This window comes from Schistocerca cancellata, chromosome 7, assembly GCF_023864275.1.
Source record: "Schistocerca cancellata isolate TAMUIC-IGC-003103 chromosome 7, iqSchCanc2.1, whole genome shotgun sequence".
Taxonomy (NCBI): domain Eukaryota; kingdom Metazoa; phylum Arthropoda; class Insecta; order Orthoptera; family Acrididae; genus Schistocerca; species Schistocerca cancellata.
Window position 1 is genome coordinate 158549680 of NC_064632.1, and position 25584 is coordinate 158575263.

Here is a 25584-nt window from a genome sequence, read left to right on the forward strand (position 1 = left end):
GCTCTGTTGCCTGTGTCTATGTGCCTGTGGTTGTGTCAGTGTGATCATGTGATGTATCTGACCCCAGGAATGTGTCAATAAAGTTTCCCCTTCCTGGGACAATGAATTCACGGTGTTCTTATTTCAATTTCCAGGAGTATATATATATATATATATATATATATATATATATATATATATATATATATATATATATATAACGTGATCATAAACTAAACTTAGCACATAAAGAGACCAGAAAATAAAGCTATTAGTACCCTACAAAACAAAATGTACATAGCAGAATTAGATACCGACCGGCAATTGTACCACAAAGAGTCACTCTAATATTGTACTTAGATATGTAGAATTACACCAGTTAAAACAACATTGCAGCAACGTCACCAGACTGCCTTACATAACGCATATAAACTCTTTTCGGGATTAAAAATGGGGATTATAATAATGCAGCGTAAATAAAGGCGGCCGGAAGTAAACGCCTCGACGAACATACCGAGACTTTCACCCCCAGCTGCCTGAGGTGGGGGGACTCACCTCTTTCCTCTTCGCTGTCCTATCATCCACTAAATCTAAATTCTTTCCTATCCTCTCTATGTTCTCCTATTGTTACACAAATTATTAGGTTTAAGTTTTTCCATTGCATAATTAGCTTTACGTTCACAATTATTTAAAGCTAAAACATCGTTACACTTAATCAAAATTAGAAGAGTTCACCATGTTCTGAGTATATGAAAGTTGATATTGTAAAAGCACGACCTGTACATCTAGTTGGCAGGCTCTGGAAATGCCAGCAAGTAAAATAAAATAAAATAAAGTGAAATGATATCTTCCTCGTCAGCTGGCAAACTGAAAAGAAGAAAATAAATGATCTTATGGCATTTATTAATGGACATCTTCTATACACCATGAGCTGCATAAGAAATATCTATTTGCCAAAACCGGTATCGGGTTTGTAGCCCATCATCAGTGGCATCTCCTACAGAGGAACAAATGCCTGTATCTGCATCGATTCCTACTAAATTTTAACTGTATACATAGTGGCAGTAATATAAATCTACTTACATTATAATATCTTTATAGCAGTGGCTTGCGCGTCTGGTCATACGATAGGATCTCCAATTTGTCCTGTAATATACCATTCAGGTCATTATATATATTACTGTTGTCAGGCAGTTACAATTCTTGATTACGTTTGACAAATGGTTCAAATGGCTCTGAGCACTATGGGACTTAACTTCTGAGGTCATCAGTCCCCTAGACCTTAGAACTACTTAAACCTGACTAACCTAAAGACATCACACGCATCCATGCCCGAGACAGGATTCGAACCTGCGACCGTAGCAGTCGCGCGGTTCCGGACTGAAGTGCCTAGAACCGCTCGGCCACAGCGGCCGGCGCTGTGTGTTCAGAGACGTTTTTACTCTGCCCAGTATTAGAGTCCGCCACAGTTCGTTTCCTGTCCTGTTTTACCAGTCTGCCCGGCCTACGACGAAAGACATCTGTTACGAGGCGCGGCAGCCCAACGCCACGACGTCTGGCCGTGGTTTCACCTTGGTTTCGCCACGTGTTGAAGGTACTCATCACAGCACTCGTCGAATACCCGACAAGTAGTCCAGTTTCCGATATGCTCGTGGCGCGCCTCCGGGCCATCACAGTCCGACTGTGATCGCGCCTTCCCCACTCTACTCACAGACAACACGCTCACTGTTACTGCATGCAATATGTATGTGTCTGACCAGCAGTCACTCCTCCCCAGGTGATGCAGATCTCGTCTGGACGGATTTATATCGATAGCAGGTCGGTGGTCATCAAGTTCCTGGCTAATTATTGTATTATAGGATAGATTTCAAATCCTATCGTATTAACTGACATGCCTGTCACAGCTAAGGAGGTACATAACTTAAGTAGACTTATATTACTACTACTACATATACAGCTGACATTTTGTTCAAATCGATGTACATGCAGGTATTTGTTCCTCTGTATCAGATGCCACTGATGACGCGTCATTAATTTGAAAACTAGCTTTGGAAAATCAATATTTATAGTACAGCTCACGGTATTTGGAAGACGTCCTTTAATAAATATCTTAAAGCTGGGGACCACCACGCATTCAAGATTTTAGATCTTGCGACATAACTGGCCGGGAGTCCCCGTCTGTTGCACTTGGTGTAAGTCTTTCAATTTTACACCACTTCCACCACTTGAAATGATTAGGACATCACAAAGACCGAGTTCCCGAGCGAAGATAATATCCAACCCAGCCGAGAAACGAACCTGTGACAACGCAATCTACAGACACCTTCGCTAACCGCTATTTTTTTTTCCTTTTTTTATATTTTCGATCCGTTTTTTCGTCGTTTCTTCGCCAGTGGTTCGGCTCGAATGTCGCATGAAACCTTTCAAATTTCATCTACATCTACGTGGCTACTCTGCAGATCTACATCTACATCTACATTTATACTCCGCAAGCCACCCAACGGTGTGTGGCGGAGGGCACTTTACGTGCCACTGTCATTACCTCCCTTTCCTGTTCCAGTCGCGTATGGTTCGCGGGAAGAACGACTGTCTGAAAGCCTCCGTGCGCGCTATAATCTCTCTAATTTTACATTCGTGATCTCCTCGGGAGGTATAAGTAGGGGGAAGCAATATATTCGATACCTCATCCAGAAACGCACCCTCTCGAAACCTGGCGAGCAAGATACACCGCGATGCAGAGCGCCTCTCTTGCAGAGTCTGCCACTTGAGTTTGTTAAACATCTCCGTAACGCTATCACGGTTACCAAATAACCCTGTGACGAAACGCGCCGCTCTTCTTTGGATCTTCTCTATCTCCTCCGTCAACCCGATCTGGTACGGATCCCACACTGATGAGCAATACTCAAGTATAGGTAGAAGGAGTGTTTTGTAAACCACCTCCTTTGTTGATGGACTACATTTTCTAAGGACTCTCCCAATGAATCTCAACCTGATACCCGCCTTACCAACAATTAATTTTATATGATCATTCCACTTCAAATCGTTCCGCACGCATACTCCCAGATATTTTACAGAAGTAACTGCTACCAGTGTTTGTTCCGCTATCGTATAATCATACAATAAAGGATCCTTCTTTCTATGTATTCGCAATACATTACATTTGTCTATGTTAAGGGTCAGTTGCCACTCCCTGCACCAAGTGTGTATGCGCTGCTGATCCTTCCTGCATTTCGCTACAATTTTCTAGTGCTGCAACTTCTCTGTATACTACAGCATCATCCGCGAAAAGCCGCATGGAACTTCCGACACTATCTACTAGGTCATTTATATATATTGTGAAAAGCAATGGTCCCATAACACTCCCCTGTGGCACGTCAGAGGTTACTTTAACGTCTGTAGACGTCTCTCCATTGATAACAACATGCTGTGTTCTGTTTGCTAAAAACTCTTCAATCCAGCCACACAGCTGGTCTGATATTCCGTAGGCTCTTACTTTGTTTATCAGGCGACAGTGCGGAACTGTATCGAACGCCTTCCGGAAGTCAAGAAAAATAGCATCTACCTGGGAGCCTGTATCTAATATTTTCTGGGTCTCATGAACAAATAAAGCGAGTTGGGTCTCACACGATCGCTGTTTCCGGAATCCCTGTTGAATGCTACTGAGTAGATTCTGGGTTTCCAGAACTGACATGATACGCGAGCAAAAGACATGTTCTAAAATTCTACAACAGATCGATGTCAGAGACATAGGCCTATAGTTTTGTGTCTTACAGTGTGGAGAACTTTTGAAATGACCCTCGTATTATCCAAAGGCAGCTGATGTTACTGTTTCTTAGCAGACTCAGCAAGAAGGCAATTAAACTGGCACCAGCCTGACAGCTGCGGGTGCGATGTTCTTAAACACAAAAGAGCCGGATGGAGTTTCGTCTCACTCTAGTTCAGAGATCTTATGTTTGCACCGACCCGAGTCTATCGTTTCCCAAAATACTGACTTCCTATGGACTGCAGGACGCTGTGATAACTGCGTTCCCCGTCGCTGTATGCTCGTGGCGTGTCTCTTTGGCGCCACCAGACTTCTCACATTAAAAGCACTACACAATAGCTTTCCGTTGTTTAGGACGCAAAACGGATGGTGCTCCTCTAGCGGAGTTTGTCCCTCGTTCAGAATACTGGCCACGGACTTTCTACCTGTCTTCCTGCTTCCCCTGCAGTGTTGGTCCTTTGAAAAGGCCTGCAGCCTCTTCTTATAGCCGAATCCTGCTCTGTCCCCTGCTCGACTGATCTATGCTCAACTTGTTCTCAATAAGATTCGCAGACACATTTAAACAAACTTCCACAAGGTGAATTTCATGACGAAATATGTTAATCAGAGGTGGAAATCACTGACATTATCTTTAATTATACTTTTATTCTCATTTCTTGCTTGGAAATGGTTCAGATTGGCTGGGTTTATTACTTTATTGGAATCTGATTACGACATCTGGCATTTTTGCCAGGAACGGTCGTGTAACGCACTGTTACAGTCCCACCGCCAACCACTCACTTCGTTGTCTCCTCATGGTATGTGACAAGGGCTTTTGTAACCTCCTTGAGGTCTTGTTGAGCTTACTTTCCTTTCTACGCAGTATTTTTCGTTATTTAACAACGTATCCGAAACAGTTCGCCCGAACTCGACGACTTCTGCCTGCTGGTAAAAAGGAACCACTCGAATTAGAAAAATCTCGACAAAGCGTCTCCCGAGCGACACGCACGAATTCGGTAACTTCTACCTGCTCGTGGCAGACCAGCAGCACAAACTCGACAAACTCTCCCAAACGTGTACGGAGCAAGTGCACGAACTCCACCACTACTGATATTTACAAAGTTCCTAAAGAATATTGTAAATACTGAACCAATGAACAAGATATAAAAGAAAACAAATTATACATAAACACAAACATTTTATTACAAATATCAGATACAAAAATATTTCCTGAAAACAAATGAATTTCTTTTATCTTAAGTCCTCCTCACGACTGCTTTGTATGAAACGCACTTTAGAAATTTTAATTTGGCAGTTTCACCATGTCTGAGTAAATCTAATTTCTGCTGTAGGAAAGCTAGCCTCTTCCTTGTTTTTGAGTCCGTTTTGATACTGTGGCAATTTTTTGCAAAGTTAATTCTTGTGGATTCTTAAGCAGATATCAGTTTGCTTATGCTTCACACTCTTGAAGATATTTGGGTGAGGAGGTTCACACGAAGCATTGAAACGGGAATGAAAGCTTCAAAAGTGTTAGTCGTTCTTCATAATGAAGCGCTAGCTGCTGCCCAATATGAGGAAATAGCGCACTTTCTTCGTCAGTAATGAAATTTTCTGTTACGTAATCGGCAAATTTGCTGACTTTTTAGTCTTGTGGTTGCATTTTGACCAGGTCAGCAAAACCATGAGGAACATATTGAGGATTTAAATAACTTATCGCAAAGATGTAATGCAGCCACTGGCCTTTTTCACTGTTCTGGTCTTTGCACGTCGAAGCCAGACCAACCCCCTGAAACACGTAGTGAAAAACGTTTGTGTAAATTTAAAAGACAAAAGATTTTTAAGTTCCACGACTTAAGCAATGTACACAACTGTTCGTAGCGTGAATGAAGCACTGCTAATTTTAGGAATAGCATAATTTTAGCAATAACTGTATTCTACTGTGTTTTAAAAAAACAGCAATACGGTTTTTGAAATAAATATTATCGTTGTACTTACCAGGCTTGAGCCAGGCGAAACCGACAACCAGTACTCTAGACTGATGACAACCTTCATTCTGTTATGGGTGGACTGTTCCGAATCAGTTATTACCGTTTTTGGATTAAAACACAAGTGTCTCTTCCTACATTCAAATTAAGCACACTGTATAATTTTCAAATATCGTTCCTTCTTCTTATCTTTTATAAGGCTGAATGGTAATAATACGCAAGAACCTCCAGAGTAACTACAGATCGTGAATAACTGGAGAAAGTGTTTTGCTGCGTAATGAAAGGCACTATCCATGAATATAGTTTCTTGCTGATTTCTTGCTGACATAGGTACTATAGAATGCAGTTGGTTAAAGAACGACACTATCATTTTCCACATCATTATCAAGAACAACGGCTTCGCCTTTTATACCTGTTACCTCCATCCAAGTTTGTGGTTTACAGAGAATCATATATTAATACTGCTTCTTCATAAGTTAGCAATTTTTGTGGTGCTGTGCTTAAACACGAAATTCTTGTGAAGAAATGTGTTGCGTCAGTTGTTATTCTTTAGTGCTTCTGTTACTGATGTTCTCCTGTATTTTGAGGGATAGTTTGTCAATCGATTTTTCTGAATACCCATTATTTACAGCAATTGCTTTGATCGTATCGGTTTCTTGAGTTAATGCTTTGGGTTTCAAAGGTAATGTGTGTGTCCTGTTCAGCATGGATCTAAACGCAGCAGACTTGTTTGTTTTTGGGTAGTGTGATGATTTATGCAGTGTGATATGAGTGTAGCTTGGTTTCCTGTAAATGTAGACACTATGTTCTTGCTGTTCATTAACAATTGTGAGACCTAAGAAATTTATGGACTGGTTTTTTTAAGTTCAGTTGTGAACCTTATTTTATTGTGGAGTGAACTGAATAATGTAAGAAGCTCATCAAGTTCAATTTTTCTGCTATCAAATAGGAGTAAAGTGTCATCCACATATCTTGTGTAACATACAATTTTTTCAGCAAGTTTATTTTTCCTTTCAAAAAATTTATTTCCTAAGTGGTTAATGGATATGTCAGCCAGGAGGCTTGACATGTTGTTACACATAGCTAAATAAGTTCTGTAACTGGTGTATGGCCATGAGCGATTTCCAAACGCGAAAATAAGTTTTCGCCACCTATGTAAATAATTTAACAGAACACAGTGAACTTTTACCACAGCATCGCCGATCGCGTTCTCCAGTTCCCTGACCTCTTCTGTATGTTTTGAATTTATAGCCATCGCATGTTTTATGTATATTACCACGATCACTAAAAATAGGTTGCAAAAGGTGACTTTTGCCATATTTTTCGCTTCGATGACTAACGTGAACTGCACAGTGAAACACTACGTGATTCTGCACAGATTTTAGCGAGTTCCTATTCTTCACTGATTAAGGATGATGTGTTGGCAGAACAGCCAACACCGTGTTGCTAGAGGAGGCCAAAATGCACGCATTTACGCTCACGCAGACTGGCGTGAGGCCTGGAACAGGACAATGTAATTAATATAGCCAATAAGGTACGTTGCTGCTGGAATACTTAACTTTAATCCATAATTGGTGTACATCGCTCTTGACGGTACATTAATAACAATCTCAATATAAACTGGTAATGGCGCCTTGCTAGGTCGTAGCAAATGACGTAGCTGAAGGCTATGCTAACTATCGTCTCGGCAAATGAGAGCGTAGTTGTCAGTGTAGCATCGCTAGCAAAGTCGGCTGTCCAACTGGGGCGAGTGCTAGGATGTCTCTCTAGACCTGCCGTGTGACGGCGCTTGGTCTGCAATCACTGACAGTGGCGACACGCGGGTTCGTCGTATACTAGCGGACCGCGGCCGATTTGAAGGCTACCACCTAGCAAGTGTGGTGTCTGGCGGTGACACCACAAAGGAGTTCAGTTAGCGACAGGAACACGAACCCCCTTGATTCGCACCTACGCTCAGGCCGTACTGCTACCTGCGTACAGAGTGGCTGAGTTCGAGTGTGCAACTAACTAACAATTCCACGTTATACTTCGTGTGGTCATAAAAGGTTACCTAGTTCGAGTCTGCCCATCCAAAATCTTTTCTCAGTGGATACAAGCTTTTAAAGCCCAGCCACTACCAAATTTTCCGAGAAGACCAGTCAGCAATAAAAAGTAATAAGCAACACTGTTTCTGGATACAAGTATTTTATGTCCTTTCCAGGCGACGTCGCTGCAGAGAAATAACGCTGCAACTCTCTCTCTCTCCCCCCCCCCCCACCCTCCCATCTCTCTCTCTCTCTCTCTCTCTCTCTCTCTCTCTCTCCCCCCCCTCACTCTCTCCAGCTTGCATTACTGTGCTTGGGGGCTTTAGAAAATATTCCATTATGCTAAACTCCTTTTCTAATCGCCATCTTGGCACGAGTATGTTTGATCAGTCCCGACAGTCAGTCAATACGCTCAGTAAGAGTCTCATCTTTGGCACCTAAAATGCCTCTCTTCACGAGCCAAGGGTGAAGCTGTCAACTACTATCGTATCAAGTTGTTATCGAAAGATCCCTCACGAAACATTAAGAAATTCTGGTAATCTGTAGAGGCTGATAATGGTACCAAAGTTAGTGTCCAGACACTCGTCATCGAGACGGGAACTGAAACTGAGGAGAGCGAAGTAAAAGCAGGAATTCTGACTCCGTTTTCAAGTATTAATTCACGAAGGAAAATTCAGGAGAATCTCCCCAACTTAATTCTCCCGCGGCTGCAAACATGAGTGACACACATTAGTGTGTGTGTGTGTGTGTGTGTGTAACCTTCCCATTTCATCCAGTATCCGTTATGATCGACCGTGATTAAGTGCACCTCATTTTTCGGATTCTACAGAAAACTTTCCGCAGCTCGTAGTTAACGCCGCTGCCTGAAGAACGTGGGGTACCGCGTTTGATTCCCGACCGAGTCGGAGAATTTATTCGCTCGGAGACTGGGCGCTTGTGTTATCGCAACCGTTTCATCTCACCTTCATCACAAGGACAAGCAAGTCGTCTAAGTGGGGCCAAACAGAAAGAGGGGCGTATGAACAACTCTGGATGGGGACTCCCGGCCAATAATGCCATACGATGTTTCATTCCCGAAGAAAATAGACCAAAGTGATGTGGAAAAGCACACGATTAAATACCAATACGGTAACTGGTATACACTGCCTTAATTGAGCCTGAGAGTAAATAAGGGTAATTACGAAATCAATTAAGATCGGTTAGTCGAATTTGTCTTAAATTAAAATTTGAATTTTAGTGCAACGAGATAATTCGATCGTCAGTCCTAAGGTGGACAATTTATTTCTGAAATAATTGGTTATAACGAGACATAAATTCACTTAACAATTATTTAGGCATGTCTCTATATGTGCGGTGATAACTTCTCGTACTCAGACCAAAAAAATTTTGTAGAGTCAAAGTTCACATTCAAGACGTAGCGGAACCTCACTATAATCTTTGCTGTTGTGAATTTCGGTAGATAAAGATTTCCGGATACTTAATATTCACTTTCTGGATAACTGCATTAAAATATTGATCACTACAAAGCAACAGCAAAACACTATGGCAACACTGGAGTACGATATCGAAGACATCAACACAGAATATATCCAAAATCACAGAAAATTTGTTAATATTGTTATATAAGAAGCAAAAGTTACCGTGCTTTGTCAGATTCAGTTTCCACACTTCTATTAAATGTTAACTGCAAAAGTTAGTTGTTAGTCAAATTCTGTTAATGATTTTAATTAACTAACAACAATGTGTACATCCAAATTGAAGAAAAAATTATTTTTACTTTGTGGCAAAGTTATTGTCGTCATCGTTAATAAAATTTAGCATTCATGATATGATACTCAGAATATAGGATAAAGGACGTGGACCCTTTTCCAGACAACAATGACTTAGTTTAATGATGACTGTGAAATCATGACTAAAGTTCCACAAAAATTATATTTTCGAAATTATTCATGACACTGGAAAGCGTTTTCCGAAGCTATAAGCCTGGAGTCGTTCGATCTTACAGGTTTGTATTTTGTGGGCATGAAGAAGTAGCTCGGCGGCTACAACGTTCTATAATTCTGTTACAATATTTTGTCTGCAGTTACAAACATTCCTCATACTATCTGTGGCCAAACAATACATTCCCTTTCACACTTCTTATATCATAATCATAAGTCACCAGTGTAATTTTCCTTTCCTATAGCAGCCACAAGAAATTCCTACATACGTATTCACTGCGTCAGAGGCACACACATTTACGTTCTTCTCCACGCGCAGTTACCACACTTCTCTCTGTTCATCCACACGGACAATTTCAGTGACTCGGTGTAATGCAGAGTCCCTGACGCTGGCAGTGTGTCTGTTGTACAGATTTTACGAAACTGAAACTAAACATGAAACTTCCTGGCAGATTAAAACCGTGTGCCGGACCGAGACTCGAACTCGGGACCTTTGCCTTTCGCGGGCAAGTGCTCTACCATCTGAGCATGAAACTTCCTGGCAGATTAAAACCGTGTGCCGGACAGAGACTCGAACTCGGGACCTTTGCCTTTCGCGGGCGACTTACGCCCCGTCCTCACAACTTTACTTCTGCCAGTACTTCGCCTCCTATCTTCCAAATTTTACAGAAGCTCTCCTGCGAACTAAACTCCTGTAACTAAACATGTATGATAATATCTGAATCATAACAAACATATTTCTAGTATTTTGGTTCAAATGACTCTGAGCACTATGGGACTTAACATCTGAGGTCATCAGTCCCCTAGAACTTAGAACTACTTAAACCTATCTAACTTAAGGACATCACACACATCCACGCCCGAGGCGGGATTCGAACCTGCGACCGTAGCGGTCGCGCGGTTCCAGACTGTAGCGCCTAGAACCGCTCGGCCACATCGGCCGGCCCCTAGTATTTTATTTACAGTGTTTGCACAGTTGCAGTAAGTAAATAAAAGAGTGACATTCGTGAAAGAGATTAAAATTATTTCAATAGTAATGCTGCTAGTGTCTCATGTTGTATTGCAGTCATGTAAGTGGTACTGAGAATCAGTGAAATCGCTAAAACTGAACAAAGCTCCAACGAACCAATGGAAACCTTATCAGATTCTATACACAGTTCATGGATGAAATAGCCCTTCTCTTAACCATAATCTAAATCAGATTATTCGAATAAAATTCTGTGCTCAGTAGTTGGAGAAACCAACCGTAGGTCACACCTGTCTACAAAAGAGTAGCAGATCTGTTTTTGGAGAGAGTCCACCTTGAGCAAAACACCATTTTTATTTTTATTCCCCAGACATGTTTCGCTGAAGTTTCAGCATTACTACTGTTTTTTTGTTGTTGTTTTTTGTAAACAATTACACGAGAAGTTACTTAGTCCAGGCCTTCAGAGCGAAGATAATGGGGAAACTAGCATAAATGACAAATTCTTAAACAAAACAACTGCATTAAATTTCATGAAATCCAGGAAATCTAGCCGGCCCGTGTGGCCGAGCGGTTCTAGGCGCTTCAGTCCGGATCCACGCGACTGCTCCAGTCGCAGGTTCGAATCCTGTCTTGGGCATGGATGTGTGTGATGCCCTTAGGTTAGATAGGTTTAAGTAGTTCTAAGTTCTAGGGGACTGATGACCTCAGATGAAGTCCCACAGTGCTCAGAGCCATTTTGAACCAGGAAATCTACAGCATGTAGTAACAAGAAGAAAACAAAAAACCCAATGATGATACTGAAATTTCGGCGAAACATATCTGGGCACAAAAATAAAAAGAAAAATTCTGTTTTGCTCAAGGCAGACGCTCTCCAAAAACAATCTGTTTGTAAGCAAACACGGACAGATGAGCCTCAACCTCAAGGGTGGCAGAAGTGATCCACAAAACAAACATCCTATGTCGATAGCATCCATTTGTTGTAGGATCTTAGAGCATATTCTGAGCTGAAACGTAATGAGGTATCAGCAACAAGAATGACCTTCGCCGTGCCAACCAGCTCGGTTTCCAAAAACATCGACCATGCGAAATCCAACTCGCACTTTCCTCACATGACATCCTCATAACTATGGATCAAGACAGTCAGATATATGTAGTATTTCGTGACTTCAGGAATCATTTGATTCAGGGCCATACCTAAGCGTATTACCGGAAGCATTATTTATGGAGTATCAACTGAAATTTGTGGCTTGATTGAGGATTTCGTGGCAGGTAGCATGCAGCATGTTATCTTCGATGGAGAGTCGTCAATAGGTGTACAAGTAACTTCAGGTGTACCCCAGGAAAAATGTATTGGGTGCCTTGTTGATCATAATAAATACCAATTACAGACAATATCTGCAGTAATCACAGGGTTTTCGCAGATGATGCAACTGTCCATAATGGAGTACTGTCTGAAAAAAGCTATACGAATATTCAGTTGGATCCTTAAAAGATATCAAAGGGGTGCTAAGATTGGATACTTGCTGTAAATGTTCATAAATGCACAACTCCGCCCTTCATAAAACAAATAAAAAATAGTATCATTTGACTACAATATCAATAAGTCGCAGTAGGAACCGGTCAACTAACACATATACACTATATGATCAAAAGTATCCGGACACCTGGCTGAAAAGGACTCACAATTTCGTGGCGCCCTCCATCGGTAATGCTGGAATTCAGTATGGTGTTGGCCCACCTTTAGCCTTGATGACAGCTTCCTCTCTCGCAGTCATACGTTCAGTCAGGTACTGGAAGGTTTCTTGGGCAATGGCAGCTCATTCTTCACGGAGTGCTGCACTGAGGAAGAGGTATCGATGTCGGTCGGTGAGGCCTGGCACGAAGTCGGCGTTGGTGTTCTATAGGATTCAGGTCAGGACCCATGTGCAGGGCAGTCCATTACATGGATGTTATTGTCGTGTAACCACTCCGCCACAGGCCGTGCATTACGTACAGGTGCTCGATCGTTTTGAAAGATGCAATCGCCATCCCCGAATTGCTCTTCAACAATGGGAAGCAAGAAGGTGCTTAAAACATCAATGTAGGCCTGTGCTGTGATAGTGCCACGCAAAACAACAAGTGATGCAAGCCCCGTCCATGAATAACACGACCACACCACAACACCAACACCTGCGAATTTTACTGTTGGCACTGCACACGCTGGCAGATGACTTTCACCGGGCATTCGCCATACCCACACGCTGTCATCGGAGCGCCACATTATGTACCGTGATTCGGCGTTCCACACAACGTTTCTCCTGTGCGCTTTTGTGCTATACGTGTGCCTTCACGTTTCTACTTCACTGTCACATAGGAAACAGTGGACCTAGGGATGTTTAGGAGTGTGGAAATCTCACGTACAGACACAAGTGACACACAATCACCTGACCACGTTCGAAGTTCGTGAGCTCCGCGGAGCGCCACATGCTGATCTCTCACGATGTCTAATGACTACTGAGGACGCTGATATGGAGTACCTAGCAGTAAGTGGCAGCACAAGTCATCTAATATGAAAAACATAAGTTTTTGGGGGTGTCCGGATACTTTTGATCACATAGTGTAGCTAGGTGTAGCGTTTCATATGGATACGAACTGGAACGATCACCTAGGTTCAGTATTGGGTAAAGCAGGTGGCAGAATCCAGGTTATAGGTAGAATACTGGGGAAATACAATCGGCCTAAGAAGGAAACTGCTAACAAGTCATTCGTGCGACCCACCCTAGAATATTGCTCATGTGAGCAGGACATATACTAAATATTACTAACAAGTGATATTAAATGTATAAAGAGAAGGGCAGCACGAATGGTCAGAGATTTGTCTGGCCCGTGGGAGAGAGTCACTGAGATGTTGAAAGAACTGAACTGGCAGATTATTGTAGATACTCGTAGACCTAAACTATCCAGGAAAAGCGTACTTACCAAGTTTCAAGAATCAGGTTTGAATAATTAGTCTAGGAATATACTGTAACCTCCTACATATTGCTTCCGTAGCGATCGTGGGGAAAAGATTAGATTATTTGCAACACGCAAGGTGTCATTTAAACAGTCATTTTCTCCGTGCACCATAAGTGAATGAAACAGGAAACAACTCTAATAACTGGTCAATGGGATGGACCCTCCGCTACAGATGTTTGCAGAGTGTACATGTAGCTGTAAATATGAACGAAAATGTACAATAGGCGTTTGACGTAGTTCTGTTGAATTCTCCGGTCTTATCAGTGTAAAATCGATTGCTGGCGCTGTTTACATCTAATGTTATGCTTCAGACGACGGAAAGTTTTTTGTTGATCATAACCCGCACTTTTACGTAAATGAAAATTGGCTCTGCAATAAAAATAAAAAAAGAAAATCAGACACTTCCGGCTACAACATAAAATGGTTTGAAATTATCAGTGAGCTCAATACTAAGCTGGAGAGACTTCTCAACGACGTCTTAGAATAGAAAACTGTGACGGTGTTTTTGCGGCTCCTCTATATTCGCGAGGAGAATTCAGGGTTGTTACGAAGTTACTAATTGCGACTTTCGAGCGGTCCTTTCATTAAACCACAATCTAAACCTAGGCAGCGTCATGTCGTATCATTAAACAGTAATTTCGTTTCTCCTGTGTAGTAGAACGATTTGGCAGTCTGCCCCGACCTATCACGGCGGCTGTGAATATTGCGCCTCGTTTTGGTGCCATGGAGCAGTCCCTCAAGTTTAATACTGAGCTAACTGCAAAGTATCCGTCTGTTTACATACCAGTCATTTTCATTACATTTACTCTATCAGCTCTCACCTATGATTCAAGACTTAGTATCCTTTTTGGTAATTATGTCTAACATCAGTAACATTTACTGAAAATCAGAACCACCTGTTATTTGCAGTTATATAATAGGTTTTTGGGGAGATAGATTTCATGAACCAGTCCCACCAACTTGACACCAGAGTACCGCTCAATTTAATTTGACACCTTTCTTCTTTTTTAAAAAAAGTATTTTGAAGCAGTGTAAACGCAACACACTTCTGTGCGGTGTGTGAGTTGCGTTTCCGTGAGTGTGTGTATGTATGTTGCTCGATTCGGATGCAGGCCTGTTTGGCCGAAAGCTTACTTGTTCGACAGTTTTTTGCTTGTGCCTCTCTGCGACTCATCATCTCCGCTGTATTGTGAGTACCACCTATCCTTTGCATAATATTGTCGTTATTCCATCGTGGGTTTTCCATTGTTTGATTTATGTTTTAATTAATATTAGCTAATTAAAACGTCGATAAAATGCATTGAAATATTTGTAAATTTGACTAAAGCCGATTTCAGATTTGTACTCCCCTAAATAAAGGTAATTATTTAATGTACAAAACAGTAACATTATTTTAAATCTTAATTTTGGCTTTTTTATAGTAATTTTTGTTTTTATACACTTCGAGCCTTATTATCCTCATGCCTACTCTCCTCAATCAACATAATGATTTGCATGCAAACAGAACTCTGATTTTTATTATGAGACATTTAAACGTCCATCAAATTGGCTTTCAGTTCAATATAAAATTCTGTGAAGGATAATTTGAATTAAAAGAGATATAGTAGAATAACATAAACAACGCTGTGCATCTTTACTAAGCAAGCTGGCTCAGCTGAAGATTAGAAATAGGGTGGGGCGGCACATGTTGTGCGACGGAGCTGTATTTCAGTTTCATATAATAGTATGGTGGCAGCACCGATAGCAGCCACACACTGTTGTGATTCAGGTATATGTTTTTAATTGTGCTGGAAGTTAAACATAAGTAAATATTCCGTAATTATTTATTTTTGATTGTTATCAAAACCACAAAACAACAAGCCATGGAGATGACCTCTGGACAACATGATAGCAATAAAGATAAGTATATCTACAGGAGTTGTGGGTTTGGGTGTCTACTGATGGAGGCTCGATTTAATGTCAGAAAATGAACGTAAGTAGAGCTGAGTCTCACAATTTAGTAATCCATTGAGAAGTTAAATACATTCACAGTCTGATTGAAATTATGAATGCTAGGGAAGTAATGAGGCAGCTGAAGTTTGGAAGCAAGAAACGGTAAAGAAACTTCATATTGGCGACTACTGTGATATTCAAACTCCAAAAGTCCTCTCTGTCGATGTTTCCTCACATACTAGATTAGACCTCGACAATGTCCTTCGGCTTTTTAAAGGAACCACGGCTCCATTCGCATTGCACGTTTTAGGGAGTCCAGGCAACATCCAAATCAGAATATTCCTGCCCCTATCGACTACGAGTGCACTGCCTTCGCGACCGAGCGGTTGTAGGTGCTTCAGTCCGGAACCACGCGGCTGCTACGCTCGGAGGTTCGAATCCTACCTCGGGCATGGATGTGTGTGATGTCCTTAGGTTAGTCAGGTTTTTTAATTAGTTCTAAGTTCTAGGGGACTGATGACCTCAGATGTTAAGTCCCATAGTGCTTAGAGCCATTTGAACCATTTTTTGCACTGCCTTCATGGCAGAAGTACACTGCATTATGCTGTATGAACACTGTCACTGTAGCTGAGACAATCTATTAAGATAATCAACATGCGAACTCTGGCGGTTACGATGGCAGAATTGTTTGTTTACTTGTCGACTGTTGTTTTATTGGCGCGAGGTAATTTCATCTGCTGCTTCTGACACGCGTTTCGTAGAGTAAAGGAAGCAGACTTGACTCATAATTATCTGGGCGAGTTCCCACGACGTAACACCTACTGTCTGACATCTGTCTGAAACCGATGCAACGAACGTATACCGAAAATATAGAGAGAAGAGATTCCAGATACGTTAGTATTTTTCGTTCGCCTGACATCCTGAGGCGTCTTTCTTTATCGGACTCGTCTTTTAACGAGGCTCCGGCCTGCTGACTTCTTGCTCGGAGCCGACTCCAATTAGCATAACTGAAACGGCTTCTCGTGGAACTTTTGTGACAGCCGGGCATGCTCGACGCCTTCTGGTCGTTTCGGAGGCAGGGATCGTGAGGTGCCAAGTGTCTCGGCGGATGTCTTTTAATTAAGCGCAACGCCTGCGCTCGTGGGAAGAACGAGTTATCACCTGCTGTCGATTTATTTTTAAGCACGCAGCACCGCCTCCATTGGAACGACAAACTGTTCACTGACCGTTATGCCAAAAATTCGCTCGAAAAATGTCAGGAGCAGGTAGTGGAGGCAACGGGAAGTTGGTGAGCGGGATAACATTAATCACTTAGTTGAAGTTCACACTTCTTGGTAACGCAGCTATACGGGCGCTTCAAACACTCCACACAGCGAGATATTAAAAACTTGCAGAGTGCCGCCGGCTCACCGTGCGTCAAAAAATAATCGAGTACATTGTCTGATGTGTAACAATTTTCAAGACACACAACGAACGCAATTGTAAAATAACTGTTGAGATCTTCGGTTATTCTTGTTATAGATGAATAAAGGGACAACGTGCGTTTCACAGTCAGTACTTATTCATGTACTGTCTGTTCCCAGTCATTCGTTCCTGGTTAAGTAGAAAAGAAATAAGAGATAAAGCACACGTTCCTACTACACATGAATGTTAAATATACGTCTTAATCTCTTTCTCGCCCCTGTTTCTGCCCCTCCTCTTCCCCCTCCCATTGTCCATCTCTCCTTCTTCGCCCTCTCTCTGTCCATCATCTCTTCTCCCCTCCCTCTTTCCTTCTGATGCCCCCTCTGTTTGTCCATTACCTTCTCCCCCCCTTCTCCTGCCCTTCTCCCCCCTCCTCCTGCCCTTCTCTCTCTCCCTCTCCGTCTATTACCTCTTCCTCCCTTTCTATGTCCATCTTCTCCTTCCCCTCTTTCTCCACTTTCTTCTGTCTACTCTCCGTGTCCGTCTCCTTCTTTCCGCTTTCATGTGCGTTTCCTCCCACCGCTCTGTCCATCACCTATTCCCCCTCTCTCCGAGCTTGGACCTTTTTAACCCTTTAACTGCTCTGGACGTGTTAACGCGCGCGCATTTGTACCTGTCAAAATGGTTCAAATGGCTCTGAGCACTATGGGACTTAACTTCTGAGGTCATCAGTCCCCTAGAACTTAGAACTAATTAAACCTAACTAACCTAAGGACATCACACACATCCATGCCCGAGGCAGGATTCGAATCTGCGACCGTAGCGGTCGCGCGGTTCCAGACAGTAGCGCCTAGAGCCGCTCGGCCACTCCGGCCGGCTTGTACCTGTCCCTGTGTGCTCTGAACGTGTTTACGTGCGCCATCAGTCCTATCTGGTACTCTGAACGTGTTTACGCGTAGACACGTTCAGAGTACTAGGTACAAGGACTGGTGGCGCCTGTAAACACGTTCAGAGCACACAGGGACAGGTACAAAGGCGTGCGCGTTAAAACGTCCAGAGCAGTTAAAGGGTTAATGGATTCAAATTCTGTATTAGTATTCTGTTCATAAGCCGATAAGACATAAATAAACATTTCCTGTTAGCTAGCAACATTTCACTATCATAACATTTCACTATCATGTATATTAAAAATAGCCTATTCGTGTCCATGTGTTTAACACAGTAACGTGTAAAATTTGAAGCAAATCGCTCGCCCAGTTTTTGAAATTTTTGGTAACAATGTTTCCCCTTTGTAAATTTCAAGTTCACAAACCAGAATAACTCGAAAAATAAGCTTCACACGAAAAAATGAGTAGAATCTAAGGTTGATTATTTTCGAGGGGGACATCTGCTAGTGCTAAAATTAGCTCACCACCCGAGCCCCCTGGCGGTGGGGCGGGAGGCAACTTTAAAACTTCAGAATCAGATCCTACATAAAAAAACTACGTACATTTTGTCTTAAACATTTGTTTTGATTCTTGGTAGTTGGCGCTGTAATTCAAGAAAATCCATGTTGTCATTTTTGCGTGGAAAATGGTTACGGATAAATAAAAAAAATACTTATTTACTTCGTAAATTTTGATTCGCTAGAGCTAAAACTCTCCCTCTCTCCCCTTAGGGCGGGGTTTGAGAGAGAGGAATTAAGAGATTTACAAATGTTGACCCAAATATTAATTTTTTCCGCAGATTCGGATAAGTTTTGTTTGTTTCATGGTCATGAGGCCACACAACTTTTAATTATCAAACAAATCATCTGCCTAGCTAACTAACTAACCAAACATCCTACTTACTAAGGACTGACCTCATTAACTCACCGAGTAAACAAAGTAAAAGACTAACTGAGGAAAAGACAAAACCACTCGCTAACTAAAGATGAACATATTTGGTGGCCCTGAAAAGGAACGATTGATTTCGTTTTAGTGTTGATTATTTGCAAATACTTACAAGTATTTGAATTCCGGACTGCTTGTTTCCAGTGAGTCCCCTCGCCTCTCCCTTTTGGCCTGCTTGTTGCCCGTAAATCCCTTGCATGTCACCATTTTATGAAATCAAATATTCAAAGTGATGACCTCCAACTTCGATGCATTTATTGACTCGTACTGTAAATCCCTGCACACATCTTGATAACATGTCTGGTGTAATTACAGCGCAAGCATCTCTTATTCTTTGCAACATGTTTTCACGAGTGGTAAGCGTTTCCTGATAAACGATATCTTTTAGATATCCCCATAAGAAAAAATCTAGTGAGGTACGGTCAGGCGATCTGGGTGGCCAATACACAGGACCTGCCCTACCGATCCAGAGACCATGGTAAAGTCGATCTAGTACATCGCGCGCTGCTGATGAATAATGCGATGGACAACCATCATGTTGAAACCACATGTTTTGTCGAAGTTCGATGCTCAGGTCTTCAAGTAGATCTGGCAGTTCATTTTCAAGTAGGTTTCGATATTTGTTGCCATTCATATTATCGTCGATAAAATATGGGCCGATCAGTTTATCACCATTTACACTACACCAAACATTAACAGACCAAGGTCGCTGATAGTTGACTTCTCGAATCCAGTATGGGTTCTGTTCACTCCAGTAATGCATGTTATGGCGATTAACTACGCCGTGGTTTGTGAATGTTGGCTCTTTGGAGAAAGGTACTCAGGCAAAAAAGTTTTGTTTTGTTTGCATCCGCTGAACTGCCCAGTGAGAAAACGTTAGACGATTTTGGAAGTCATCGCCTTGTAGTTCCTGATGCATGGACACATGATACGGATGAAATTTGTGGAGCTTCAGGCTTCTCCAAACACTCATGCGGTAAATTCCTGATTGCCTTGATATTTCTCTTGTGTTCGCATGTGGATTATGAGCCACAGCAGCTAGGACTACCACTTGATTGTTTTCTCCACGAAGAGTAGCTGCACGGGTTGTTTTTTTCTGGTTCACACTACCTTCCGCAGTAAATTGTTTAATAACTCGAACAAAAGAGGATTTTACTTGGCCAGAAAAACGCTGCGCATAAAGCGCGACTGCATTGTCAAAATTTGTCCCACTTTCTCCATAAATGTACACCATCTTAATTTTTTCTTCCACAGAAAGATAATTCATAATGACATATTCCACCTATTAATCTCAAGAGAGGAAGGATAAGGGGCGTCGAGAAAGGCAGGATTAGAATTTCTATGAACGAGAGGCGGCCCGCTCGGCGTAATTGCGTCTACCAATACTAATTCCGCGTCAAACGCGACAGGTAGCGAGCAAAAGCCGCGACCGCAGTCACACAAGGTAATCAAGCGTAAGTCGCCCAAAAGACAATCGTTATAAACGATGCATTGCTGTCTGGATGCTCAGACGGGTAAAAGATAAAGTGCGTTTGTTACATTAATACTTATAATTTCTAAAGCCCAGTCTTAGTACGAGAAAGGGCAAATTTCTCGTCCCTGCGCTACCTATCGGCGGCACTCCGAAACATTACGCCGCTCATCAACAAAGGCTGAATAAGAGCATCGATTATAGATCAGGGCTGAGTGGGATATCGGTTATCGTAGATAATTCTAAAAATGTAAAAGACGTAACATCCGCGATATTCCGAAGTAAAATAAAGGTATGAACAATGTGATTTAAGTCAATAAATTTATGAATGTCAGTTTCCACGTTTTCCCACCCGAAACTAAAAGACTCAAATTAAGCAAGCACCCCAGTTGTGAGAGTTCTCGACAAAGAGGAGTGATTACTCCGAATCTAATAAAAAATTAGGTTCGTGAATCAGTTAGTTTTTTAGTTAATGAGTTCACTCGTCAGTAAGTAGTATGTTTGGTTAGTTAATTAGGTAGTCAGATGAGTTGTTTGATAATTAAAAGTTGTGTGGCCTCATAACCACGAAACAAACGAAACTTATCCGAATCTGCGGAAAAAAATTAATATTTGAGTCAACGTTTGTAAATCTCTAATTCCTCTCTCTCAAACCCCACCCTATGGGGAGAGAGGGAGAGTTTTAGTTTTAGCGAATCAAAATTTACGAAGTAAATGAGTATTTTTTATTTATTGTAACCATTTTCCACGCAAAAATGATAACATGGATTTTCTTGAATTACAGCGCCAACTACCAAGAATCAAAACAAATGTTTAAGACAAAATGTACGTAGTTTTTTTAATGTAGGACCTGATTCTGAAGTTTTAAAGTTGCCTCCCGCCCCAGCTAATTTTAGCACCAGCAGATGTCCCCCTAGAAAACAATCAACATTGGATTATACACATTTTTTCGTGTGAAGCTTATTTTTCGATATATTCTGGTTTGTCAACTTAATATTTACACCCTGTATAAATATTCGTCAAAGTATTGTGTAAATTTTTTGGTACTCTTTACATAATGCGTATATACATATTAAACACTCACTTATTCCAATGCAATGTTGTGTCAACATTCCGAGGCAACAGTTGATGAACTTTTGCAGATTTAACATTTTGAACAAAGCTACATTTAAATTTTTATTTATATAGATGTAAAAGTTCGGGTTGTAACAACACTAACGTTATCCTACTGTATATGTAATAAATTTTTTTCTTCGTAATGGAAGAGGCGCATGGCAATAGCAGGAGTTTACGCGGCCAGATAACAGATGGCGTTAGCGAAAGGCAATTGGCGTATATACAGGGTGTTTCAAAAATGACCGGTATATTTGAAACGGTAATAAAAACTAAATGAGCAGCGATAGAAATACACCGTTTGTTGCAATATGCTTGGGACAACAGTACATTTTCAGGCAGACAAACTTTCGAAATTACAGTAGTTACAATTGTCAACAACAGATGGCGCTGCGGTCTGGGAAACTCTATAGTACGATATTTTCCACATATCCACCATGCGTAGCAATAATATGGCGTAGTCTCTGAATGAAATTACCCGAAATCTTTGACAACGTGTCTGGCGGAATGGTTTCACATGCAGATGAGATGTACTGCTTCAGCTGTTCAATTGTTTCTGGATTCTGGCGGTACACCTGGTCTTTCAAGTGTTCCCACAGAAAGAAGTCACAGGGGTTCATGTCTGGCGAATAGGGAGGCCAATCCACGCCGCCTCCTGTACGTTTCGGATAGCCCAAAGCAATCACACGATCATCGAAATATTCATTCAGGAAATTAAAGACGTCGGCCGTGCGATGTGGCCGGGCACCATCTTGCATAAACCACGAGGTGTTCGCAGTGTCGTCTAAGGCAGTTTGTACCGCCACAAATTCACGAAGAATGTCTAGATAGCGTGATGCAGTAATCGTTTCGGATCTGAAAAATGGGCCAATGATTCCTTTGGAAGAAATGGCGGCCCAGACCAGTACTTTTTGAGGATGCAGGGACGATGGGACTGCAACAAGGGGCTTTTTGGTTCCCCATATGCGCCAGTTCTGTTTATTGACGAAGCCGTCCAGGTAAAAATAAGCTTCGTCAGTAAACCAAATGCTGCCCACATGCATATCGCCGTCATCAATCCTGTGCACTATATCGTTAGCGAATGTCTCTCGTGCAGCAATGGTAGCGGCGCTGAGGGGTTGCCGCGTTTGAATTTTGTATGGATAGAGGTGTAAACTCTGGCGCATGAGACGATACGTGGACGTTGGCGTCATTTGGACCGCAGCTGCAACACGGCGAACGTAAACCCGAGGCCGCTGTTGGATCACCTGCTGCACTAGCTGCGCTTTGCCCTCTGTGGTTGCCGTACGCGGTCGCCCTACCTTTCCAGCACGTTCATCCGTCACGTTCCCAGTCCGTTGAAATTTTTCAAACAGATCCTTTATTGTATCGCTTTTCGGTCCTTTGGTTACATTAAACCTCCGTTGAAAACTTCGTCTTGTTGCAACAACACTGTGTTCTAGGCGGTGGAACTCCAACACCAGAAAAATCCTCTGTTCTAAGGAATAAACCATGTTGTCTACAGCACACTTGCACGTTGTGAACAGCACACGCTTACAGCAGAAAGACGACGTACAGAATGGCGCACCCACAGACTGCGTTGTCTTCTATATCGTTCACATCACTTGCAGCGCCATCTGTTGTTGAAAATTGTAACTACTGTCATTTCGAAAGTTTGTCCGCCTGAAAATGTACTGTTGTCCCAAGCATATTGCAACAAACGGTGTATTTCTATCGCCGCTCGTTTAGTTTTTATTGCCGTTTCAAATATACCGGTCATTTTTGAAACACCCTGTACAATATCACGAACATGTTAATGAACAGATTGAAATGTCGAGATTGCCTCGAACACAGCAAGAGATAAAACAAGAAGTAGGGGATGACTTTGTAGACGATAGTGGGTACGTGAACGAATCCACTGACATGTTTGATTCTCCACAGATAAAGAAAGAACCGAAAGAAACTTTTGAGGTGGGATCGGAAGACACTGATTCCGTAGAACAAAACAGTATGAAAATTTTAGGCATGAACGATTTATTTGAACAATTAACCAAACAAATTGTAGGACAGAATGATCAGCTTAAATCACATGTTGCTGAGCAGCTCAAAACACAGAGTGATCAGCTTCAAAAACAAGTCAGTAATCAGGTTAGTCAGCTCAAAACACAGAATGATCAACTTAAAACACACGTTGCAGAGCAGCTCAAAACACAGAATGATCAGCTTAAAACACAGGTTAGTCAGCTTAAAAGACACGTTGACGAGCAGCTTAAAACACAAAGTAATCAGATTAAAGCACAGGTCGAAGAACAAGGAATTAAAATTAGTAAACAAATAGAACAGGTAGAACAAAAAGTGGGTAATTTGAGTTCTGTGGTAAATACTATGAAATTTGAAATTGACACAATTAACAAAAAAATGGTTCAAATGGCTCTGAGCACTATGGGACTTAACATCTGAGGTCATCAGTCCCCTAGAACTTAGAACTACTTAAACCTAACTAACCTAAGGACATCACACACATCCATGCCCGTGGCAGGATTCGAACCTGCAACCGTAGCGGTCGCGCGGTTCCAGACTGAAGCGCCTTTAACCGCGCGGCCACACTGGCCGGCACACAATTATCAAAAATATGGATACTATGCAGGGGGAAATTGACAACATTAACAGTAGGTTTGATGTTGAAATTCTCAACATCCAAGAGAAAGTAGAGCCTCTAGTTGAAACGAAAGTAGACGAAAAAGTTTTCGGTCTTAAAACTGAGATCGTAAACGAATGTCAACACGGAATATCACAGTTGAAAAAGGCAGTTTCAGACACTGAAAGAGAATTAGGCGAAAAGGTGACCGGATGTGTACTAAAGTGTGAACAAAATACATCGAAAATTCAAGGCAAAATTTTCGATCTTGAGGGTAAAATTAAAGATAGGCCTGGTGTTGTCTGTAATGGCACACCATTTACGAAGCTATTGGAAGGTGAAGAACGCTTCGATCCCGCCAAGAAACATAACGGATGGCATCCGTTAGATTTCATCAAAAATTGCGAGAGAATATTTCCTGAACACTTGTCTGATCAGGAAAAGATAAACGTAGTAATTAGCGCCTTAGCAGGTGACGGTAAGCGCTGGGGAATTAATTTGAATACTGAACGAATGACGTTCGAAGAATTTAAGCAAAAGTTTACGGAAGAATATTGGTCCGAACAAAAACAGGAGCATTTGTGACGCGAGTTTATCATGACCAAACTTCATGATAACAGGGGCAGGATTTCTTTAAAAGATTTCTGCGAATATTGGTACCGGAAGTTGACGCATTTAAGAGAAAGAAGATCCGTTTCTGAAATAATATGGGAGTTATATAAAAAGCTTCCAGAAGATTCGAAGAGATACGTGGGAAGCAATCATCGTAGCTTCCAAGTGTTTCTCGAAAGGGTCGAAGACGAAGACCACTGGCGCGAAAGTCGTGCCAATTATCAAAATTTTGGTAACAGGAATAATCGTAATAATGACGAGAGAAATGACGGCGAAGGGTTTCGCGTCAACGTGATACAGAGAGGAAGAGGCAGAGGCAGAGGAATAGGAAGTTATATGATTCGCGGTAGAGGGTACACCGCGCAAAATAATGACGACGCGGGAAACTGATTTCCGCGAACGTTGCGGGCCAAACGGAAGCGGACAATACATACCGGCCCCGATTTAAGAAAAGTTACTGGACCGACAGTAAAGTTATGAGACAGGTTAGAGACAGGCGTGGAACGACGCAACGTGTTGTTACGAAACAAGCGTCAGGTGCGGGCATAAATGAGTCATCGTTGTCGCGCAAAGCGCTACATGTTAACAGGCGAGTGGAGCATCAGAGGGCAACGGCCCAGCCTAGCAAAACAGCTGTTCAGAGAGAAACCGATAGCAATGCGGCAGCATTAGATACGAGCACTGCCGTAAGTACTGGTGCATACATTACGAGTGGTAATTCCGTGGCGAAGGAAATAGTAGATGAAATGGTGGAGACACAGAGAGGTGCGGTTATCAGTGTTAGCAATAAAGTAAATGGCGAGAAAGAACCAGCAGAAGTAACTAATTGGTGTGTGCAGATCGACGATCTGTACAAGGGCCTAAAGCAATGTGAGTGGGAGGATTTTAAGAAGGAGTATGAGGCAAGGAAGTTGATTAGTGAAAAAGGAGATA